Here is a 9,898-nt window from a genome sequence, read left to right on the forward strand (position 1 = left end):
ATGACCACTTGTTTACCCATAAGATATAAACCCTGTGAATAGAGCATCACACAACCGGGCTCATCAGTATTGGTGACCGGATGTCCATTGAGATGCAGAGCACAAACCTTTGATCCTCCTCTGTGCCTAGGCTAGAGGCAAATTCTCTCTCCTTCTCCCTCTGTCTGTGCATTCTCCATCATCCACCTCTTCCTTTCTTACTGAGATCTCAGGGGATTGTTGCTTTGCTTCAGTGCTCACTCTCTGTTTTTTACTTTACCTCGGAATCTTTTGGATGTGCTTGGCATACTTTTAATTTCAAAACTGAAAAAGGCTGCAAAGCTGGGCATATGTAGGCCTACTTACATGCATATAATTTGTTGGAGCAATTAAAGGAATATTTCTACATTTTGGGACGTTCGCTTGTTCACTTTCTGGCTGAGAGTTAGTTGATAAGATTTATACCACTCTCATGTCTGCACAGTAAACATGAAGCTACAGTTATTAGCCGATTAGCTAACAGGTAGCTCAAAGACTTGAAATAGAGGGAAACGGCTATCCTGACTCTGTGTGGCGGTGACAAAATCCACCTATCAGCACTTCTAAAGCTCACTTATTAACACGTTACATCTTATGTGTTTATTCTGTTCAAAAACAGAATAAATGTAGTTTGGCATTTTATGGGGGTTAGCGTGCCAGGCTCTTGGCTATCTTCCCCATTTCCAGTCTTTGTGCTACATGTAAGCTAACGGCTGCTGGCTGTAGCTTCATACTGTACTGTACAGACATGAGAGTGGTATCAGTCCTTTCATCTAACTCCCCGCCAGCCAGTGTACAAGCATATGTCCCAAAAATGTCAACTTCTTCTTTAATTTCTCAAAGAAATCATATGCAGGTACCCAGCCCTGCAGCATTTTTCAGTTTTACAAAAACAGGAAAAAGCAAAGGGAACATGGCGATGGGAAGTCTTTCAGTTTTTAACCTGTCCATGTGTCAGTAAATTTCTTTTATGGGCTTTAATTGAGTCAAGAGTCTGAGCAGCTCTATCATCTGAACGCTAAAACTGGGTTGGGTTTTTGCTGTGTCATTTACATCTCATTTATTTATTATAAGATAATGAGAAGTAACACCATTGGACAGTTCATCAATGGTCCTCCATTTGAGCAATATTCTAGCTGAACATGTCCACTTTTGAACTGAATATCTAAATTAAACTCAACTTGGCTCCTTGTGTTCCGGCACACAGTTTGCAGCCTGCTTCCCATGTGTCAGTGTGTTTGAGTTTCTCTAGGCTCTTGATGAGCCTCTTGTGTTGTTTATTGAGTCCCAGGGCTGAACATATGGTTCAAAAGCCACTGGACGAAAGTACAGCAAATCCCTGTCCCTCCATATCTCCCTCTGCCTTTTTATTCTTATCCCCTCATAATGTGACCTTAATAAGCTGACCCTTTGTGACTGCATGACAGAGCAGACAGACATTTTGCTTCTTTGAAGCCACTCTTTACTGGCCTGGTAGCTAAAGCTACTCGTTGGAGTGCAAAAGCTTCAGAAAGCGAATATTCTTGAAGAGAATGATGACTGTAATGAAGGGAAGGGTGCGATGAAAAAACCTGCTGTTGGTACATCTCACGACTTGCTTTTGTCTTGGTTTTTGTGTGTGAGTCTTTGAGTTTTTGCAAGCGTTTCCACTGCTTAGTGGAATATAGTCTAGTTGTAACATGAAAAGCTCACTGAACTGAACAAATCATTGTGCATTAACAGCAGTGTTGCTGAGTTAAAGAGTGTTATGCAAGCATTTCCATGTCCATATCCACGTATTGTCTTTGACCCCTCACTTTACATCAGTAGATAACTCGTGATGCCGTTTGACTCTGCATTTGAGCAGCCTGCATGATATAATCAGTTGCTGCTGAGGTGACACGCTGACGTTCTTTCCAGCACAGAGCTGTGAATGAGAATAGAGCAGTGCAATCAAAACTATTCATGTGATAATCATGAGATCGTTTTGTTCGACTTTCCTACACAAGTTGTCCAAGTTGTTATTTGATTGCTGGTAAAATGGCAGTCAGGGGTGAGGGAGCCGGGCTTTGCTAGAAGCAATATGAGCTGCTTAATTAAAGCTGTCAGCAGGTCAGCGCAAGAAAGGCGTAGCAACCAGGTCATTATGTAGAGATCCAGAGCACCATGATAGGTTTAATGGACAGAGCAGATTTGAAATGGAATTTTCAGAAATTTAAATATTCTCATGCACACTGGTACAGTTATCCTTCAGGGTTAAAAAAAAAAAAAGTGCTGTTAGATTGAAAAATCACAACTTTATATATTTCATATTTGTAATATTGTCTCATTCTAACCCATTGGCTTGGCAATGGTCACTGCATTGTTGCTGGATACATTTCATTTGGTATGAAGCATTTTCCTGGAACATTTCCAAACCTGACTAGGATATGAAACATATTAACTTGTAAAATGTTAATTGAATACATTAAATTTCAAATTAAACCTATTTTTTCATGCTTAACATTTAATATATTCAAGCATGAAATCTCACAGTGAAGTTATTTTTAAATGAGAAGGGGGGGAAACTAAAAAATGACAGTATGTCCCTTAACTGCTAGGAGCTACAGCTGCAACTGGCAAGCATAGGTTACTCTGTTTTTCTCGCTCCCACACACTCATATACACACACACACACACACACACACACACATTCACACTGAGGGGCCATTGATGTTTAATCCCCCCGTGGAAATGTGGGTATATAGGTGAGTGAGAGGATGTGTGTGTGAGTGTGTATATGTGCGCGTAGTGTCGGTTGGGCCAGTCAGTGCAGCTTACGTCACTGTGGTCAGCTGTGGCTCTCTTGCTTAGCTGCCGTTGTTCACATTCTCCTTTCGGCTGGTCTGAAAAGCTGAAATGAGATTAGCACACAAGCAAACAAGTATGAGCAGTGCACCAAAAATGAAGCTGTGAGAGGTCTGGGAAAAGAAGCAACATCTCAGTTTTGACAATGTGATACAGAGTATGACTCTTGCAAATATGAAATCTGTGCTGTGGATACGTTGTGTATATTCTTAATTCTCATAATTCTTATATTCTCAGCACACAACATGACAGAGGCTGAACCTTGGCAACGATGTGGTATGCGTTTATAGGTCTGACCAAGTGCATAAATCCTGATCAAACTCTAGACTACCAAGCACACATTTGTTTTCTCGGACATTGAGGCTGTAAATCAGAGCTCTGTGGGTCCAGTGATGGAGTGGTGAATGAAGGCAGTGATGTAGGTCTGAAAAACATTATTCATTCAAAACATTAGTTACTTAATGGAACGGTCTTCTATTTAATCTATTTTTTATGATATTTTATTTTTCTCCCATCTACTTAAGGGTAAAGAGAGTATTTATCATAAATCCTAGCTGAGATAACCACTCGTCAGGATTTATTTGCCAAACTGTGCAGCCTGGCAGGTATATTTTAGCCTTGTCTTTGCATCCCATCTTTTGCAAGGCTTGTATGTCAGTTTCTCTAAAACAATAAGGGGACGTGTCTATACTGTTAGTTTTGGAGAAGAAACTGGCACAAATGTTGTCTATGGTGTTTGATTTGCATTCAATATCCATTATAAATAGGGCTTTGTTTTTGTTTTTTTATTCATCATATTGCCAACCTTTCAGGCCTTGAGGCTCTTCCAAATTGCATTATCTGATATAAAAAATCGAATTATAACATCACAGATTAGTCTGTTATAAACTGCATCAACCAGCAATGCCATAGTGGAAGTACACACTCTATAATAATTGGTAAAGCTATAAATGCCTAACTGTCTTTAGGCTCATTTTCAATCACAACAATTTGTGTTAAACTATATCATTTGTCACCATTGCTGCAGTGTAACATGTAAGCCCCGTATAATTACATTAAATCATTTATTTTCCTTTTTTTTTTGTATTTTACAAATATCTATACTGGTTCTACTGCACTTAAATCTGTTGATGAAAACTTCCCTCATTTGATATTTATACAGTAGTTACTATATTTTTCAACTCCAAGGTCTCTGCCAAGTGAAATGGATGTAAAAGATTAATATTTCTGGATGGATAGCACCATTTTGTAGAGAACAGTATTATGTTTTCTTCCCACAACCTGAGTTTACATACTCCAGAGAGCTCTAAACACGCTTTCCTGTCTATTATTTTTACTACTCCTCATTAATTTGTTCTTAATGTGAAATCTGCAGCATACTTGAAATGTCTGTTAAAAGCTAAAGGGAAATCAAGGAGCTCAGAGCAGTTGTTATTACATGAAGATCTTGGTGAAGATTTCTGTTAAAACCTGATGAAAGTAATCTTTCTCATGGCTTCCTAGATTCCCTGCAGTGACACTGGTTACAGTTAAGATATAGCGCAAAATCAAGGCATTGGTTACTTTGAGTTTAATTCCAACTAGTGCTGTCAAATGATTAAAATAATTAATCACGATTAATTGAATTAATATCATAGTTGACTTGCAATTAATCAATTACATTTTTTTTATCTAATCTAAATGTCCCTTAATTTCTTTTTGTCCCATTAATTTTTCTCATTTGAATGCTCTTGTCAACATGGAAAAGTGGATCGGCAGGCTTTGTGCAAATGTTTTTTTATTGAAAACAACATTTGCATATAGCCTATACTGTAGTGTTCCTTCTCACTTGGAGCAAATAATCTCTCACACAGTGTAACACTGCTCATCAATTAAAGGGTGAAAAAAATACTTTGATGTGTGGGGGGGTGGAGAATTGGCATCAGCTGTGTGCCTGGCCATCAAGTGGTATTTCAGACTGGACGTGCTGTGATGAAAACTCAGTTCACAACGACAAAACACACAGATCACTTTGGTCTTGTTAATGGAACATTTGGCAACTTTGAAAAAGGAAAGTTTCCGTTCAGAATCTTATTGGCATCCATATCAGTGTCTCAAGCTCACCATCCACTCAAAACGTAACGTTACTACTCTTTGGCTCGCATGCCCAAAACAAGTGTGCGTGGACTTGTGAGTGACTGTTGTTTGTTTCCGGTCTAGCTAGATCCGGTGGGTGTTGTAGTTTTTCTAACGTTGCTAGTTGTTGAAACAGCATGTGAAAAAAACTACAAAGTTTGCTATTGGCCAAAAATAACGTTAATCTCGCGATAAAGAAATTGACGTAATAAAAATGCGTTTGCAATAACGCCGTTAATAACACATTTAACTAACAACACTAATTCTAACGTACTGATGCTTATTTGTCACTTGTCTTCAATTGCCTTCAACCATAGATTTTGAGGTCAGAAGTGTGGATTTTGCTAGTTTGGCCATTATTTCTGCCAGTGATGATACCATGTATTTACAAAAATAATTGCTGAGATCTGGGAACACGGAGACATCGCTAGTAAAAAGCCCAACAGGTCAAGTAGATAATCAAACAGATTGTAAAATAACCAACAGTTACAGTAAACCAAGAAGTGGTTCTGTGTCAGTCTGTAATCAACACACACTATGGGTACTCATTTCACTATTCACCTTTGTCTTCTCCCCAAAATAATTTGGCTAATCTGACGTGGTTTCTGCTCCATCAGATTTATTTTTGTAATGTTAGCACGTTCCTAGATGTCAGCAATTAACTTGAGTGTATTTTGTACTTTATTGCTGAAAGAAATGATGACCAGCATTTCATTTTATGGTAAGGAAAAGCTTGCTTTCACAATAAAATGAAACCATGCAGACTGGTGATAATAAAACATGTTGTTCTGCGTCAAAGTGACATATTTGTTCGCCTTCAAGAAATATGCACAAGTTCTGCTAGTTCATGAATGAATAAAGAGCAGCAAGCATCCTAATTTGATTGAAATTCAACAAAAGACCCTTAAGTGTAGAGGGACATCAATACCCTAATTTGATTATCATTAAAAAAAACAGCCACAGAGGTACAGCTATGAACCAATGCTGTGAGAAGATAACATGCACTGTAGCGGAAGACGTGTGAGTTGATGAAGAGATTATTCAGGCTACTTATCCTCTAATTACACCACCAGAAGCTCGATCTGAAACCAGGTAGACAAGATCCATGGATTCATGTTTTTTGCAGTGAAGTAAAGCAATTTCCACTCTTCACTTATCCAATTTTGATGATCATAAAGATGCTGTCACATCATCCTGTTTTTAGCTCCCACTTACCCCCAAAAGCAGCATGCTGTGGGACACAGTGCTTAATTTTGTGATGATACGGAACCTTTCCAGTTTCAATCTGCCACAAAAGCACTCTCCAAGAAGAAACCGGTGCCCTTGTGAGGTAGGTGCAGATTTGCCATGAGCGAAGATGTGCCACCTTAAATTAACAAAAGGGAGCAGATGATGTTAAAGCTTGAGAGGAAATAACACATCTGCATAACAAATTCTGCTTTGGTCCTGGGAGAACTGTTGGGCAATGTAGGAAATGTTTTACACAATGAGTGAAACAAAAAATGTCTGTATAAGCTTGTATACAGAATGACAATCATTTACACTACAGCCTCATCTACAGCACTGCATATCGTTTTACTGAATTATATCACATTCTAACCAACATATTAACAAAACCTGTCAATAACCAGTAAGATTTTAGATAGCACCCTCATGTTTGGTCAAACCTTAAGGTAGCACCATCTCTCCAATCCCCATTCACTCTCCAGCAACCAATGTGTGCAATACCTTGAATCATGTTTTGGTGACCTGCTGCCCTTTCCTTTAGCATCTTCAAGCTAAAAAGTCAAAACAATGAATATCATACAAGAGCATTCTATGTTTTTTAAGAACATAATCATGCACCCAGGGGAATGAACCCTGATTTTCTCATAGCCCCACCATGAGGAAAAAGTAAACTTTTTTCGATCTACTAGTCAATCCACAGTATTGAATTTCCCCTTGGGGATTAGTCATGTATTTATATTTCTAGTTATCTATCTTTCTACAATGCTGTTAGAAGTCAGAAGTCGGAACTGGGAATCATGTAACAACTGAGTTGAACTGTCAGTTCAGTCAGGAAATCAGTATATTTAAAGGTCCCATGGCATGAAAATGTCACTTTATGAGATTTTTTCACATTAATATGCCTTCCCTTAGCATGCCTATGGTCCCCCAGTGGATAGAAATGGTGATATGTGTAAACCCTGAATGTGTGAGCCCTGAATATCCTGCTCTGCCTTTGAGAAATGAAAGCTCAGATGGGCAGATCTGGAATCGAATCTGGGAGCTAACCTGGGAATCTTGCCCCTCATGAGGTCATAAGGGGCAAGATTCCCAGCTTACCTCCCCTTCTTCTGCTTTGTCCACCCAGATAATTTGGCCCAAAGAGACTTCAGATACAGTATTAGGGGACCACTAAGGTCTATATAAAAGAGACTTCAGATACAGTATTAGGGGACCACTAAGGTCTATATAAAAGAGACTTCAGATACAGTATTAGGGGACCACTAAGGTCTATATAAAAGACACTTCAGATAAAGTATCAGGGGACCACTAAGGTCTATATAAAAGAGACTTCAGATACAGTATTAGGGGACCACTAAGGTCTATAAAAAAGAGACTTCAGATACAGTATTAGGGGACCACTAAGGTCTATATAAAAGAGACTTCAGATACAGTATTAGGGGACCACTAAGGCCTATATAAAAGCATCCAAAAAAGCACCATGTCTTGGGACCTTTAAAGCTATAATGTGTAGTTTCTACTGCAAGCATTAGGAATTCTAAGTAATAACAAAACTGTTGGTGTGTCCACATGATACAACCCTTCTGTGACCCTCCTTCCCCCCATGTTAAAAAACATGATGAACTCACAAGAAGAGGTAATTATCTTCACTCAATTTTGTGCGGGGTATAGTCACCGGACGGCACATTCTTCTGTACACAGCCCTACTGAGAAATATGGAGAGAGTTGATGGTCTTAACTAGCTTTGTAGCTACTCATTTGGCAATGGCTTGAATATAACGGACCTCCATTAATAAAAAAATGTTTCAACAGCTTTAACAGGGTGGTGGGACTCTATCAGGTTAGCCATTTTTAGTAATACCAGTTGATAACACCTGATTATGTGGCGATTGGGCGTTCAAACACCATAGCAAAATATCCACATATGGAAGATGAACAGGGCCCTGTTGCAAAAAAACTGGAATAAAGAAATCCAGGATAACTGAAAAAGCGCAGCTTGACTTAGTGTGATCCGCTTATCGCGGCTTAATCGGTTGCACGTTTGCCGAGCCAGGATGAACAGGTGAAGCTACTGTATGTCAAGCCATGTGTGGATAGCTGGGATAAGTGCACGTTCACGGGTTTCTTAAATAGACCACGGTATCAATCACAGATTTACTGATGTAGAAATGGAGAAGATGTATTGTTCCTTCTTCACACAGCGTGAGCAGCAGCTTCTTGTGGAAGTATGATAACTTGAAACACATTATTTGTAAAAAATAAACCCGGCCGCTGTAATGAAACAGCAAGAGAAGGCGTGGCAGACGATCACAGACCGAATGAATGAGTTAAAAGTCTTAGTCTACTAATCATTTGCACAAATTAACCATTGTGCTCTTTTTCTCAAAGTAAGCAGAAGATAATGTTACTCACGACATTTACCATGAAGATCAATCTTTTACAACGCTAGTATATGATGAATAAATATCTTTTTTCACTGTTTCTCCCTCTCTCTCTAATGGGCTAAAATATATATTTCCTAAATCATATTAACTTCCACTGCTCACTTTTAATGCAAAGTGTACAACTGTATGCTTTTGCAAATGACAAGTGACTCATTGAATGGTTTCAGTTAAGAGCAGTAGTGTGTGTATGTATATTTTTATATATCATTCAGTTGGTCCGCTTTTATCTGCCACGCTTTTTCTCACGTGTTCTTTTTTTACAGAGGACAAGTTTCCTTCTTTAAATGTTATATTCTTTGCTCCCTTGTATTTATGGACATAGAAAAGAAAGAAACTGAAGAAATTGGACTCTAAAATCTTGAAACTATAAAGAGAATTAAGTGATAAATTGAATGCACACTGTAAAAATGAATGTAACAGAGTATGTTCATCAGTTATTTCCCCCAGTAAAATATGAGGTCAAAACCCACTGAGGTATCCTCTCCCTGTCGTACAGTAGTCTACACTATATAGTTCATATATTATATTATATCATATTCACTGGTCCAGTGAACTAAGACCATAATTTGGGAGGATTGTACAATTAAGATATGTTCTTAAAAATTTACAATCCTCCCAAATTATAATCATTAAAGAATACAAACAAAATGAATCAGCTAAAATAATGTAAGGTTCATTGGCCCACTATAGAAACACACATGTACAGCACTGTATGTATTGCAGTAGGAACTGACTTCATTTAAAACACATTTGGCACCAGTATCAGCCTTTTCTAATAATCCCAACAACTGCCGTAATATATTCATCAAACTTCTAACAACAATATGAAAAGCAGTCTTCATACAGCAATATAACAGTAACTAATCATTTTTAAAATAACAGTCACAATGTTAAAATATTAACATTTAGTATTTAACTGAATAGCAATATGCACCTGTTGTATTTTAATGCAGGCTGATAACAACAGGGTAAAAGCACTGCTGAGTGAACAGAAAAGGCCCCAGGTTTAATAAATCCTGGCTGTTAGCCAGGTAAGGAGCAGCTGCACAGAATAAATCTCCATGGTAACTCTGCTTTTGTGCGACCAAGTCAAGGCTAAATTCATCCAGGATAACTCCTTATCCTGGTTTGTGCAATAGCCACTAGTACTGTGGCCACAACTGATATAAGGAGACACAAATAACCCTTGTGTTGTTTTCCCATCAAAATTGAAAGTCAACACTTTTGTTGTCGCTTTTTAATCAATGTTTTTAACTTTTCTCATGTTT

This window comes from Etheostoma spectabile, chromosome 1 (assembly GCF_008692095.1).
Source record: "Etheostoma spectabile isolate EspeVRDwgs_2016 chromosome 1, UIUC_Espe_1.0, whole genome shotgun sequence".
Taxonomy (NCBI): domain Eukaryota; kingdom Metazoa; phylum Chordata; class Actinopteri; order Perciformes; family Percidae; genus Etheostoma; species Etheostoma spectabile.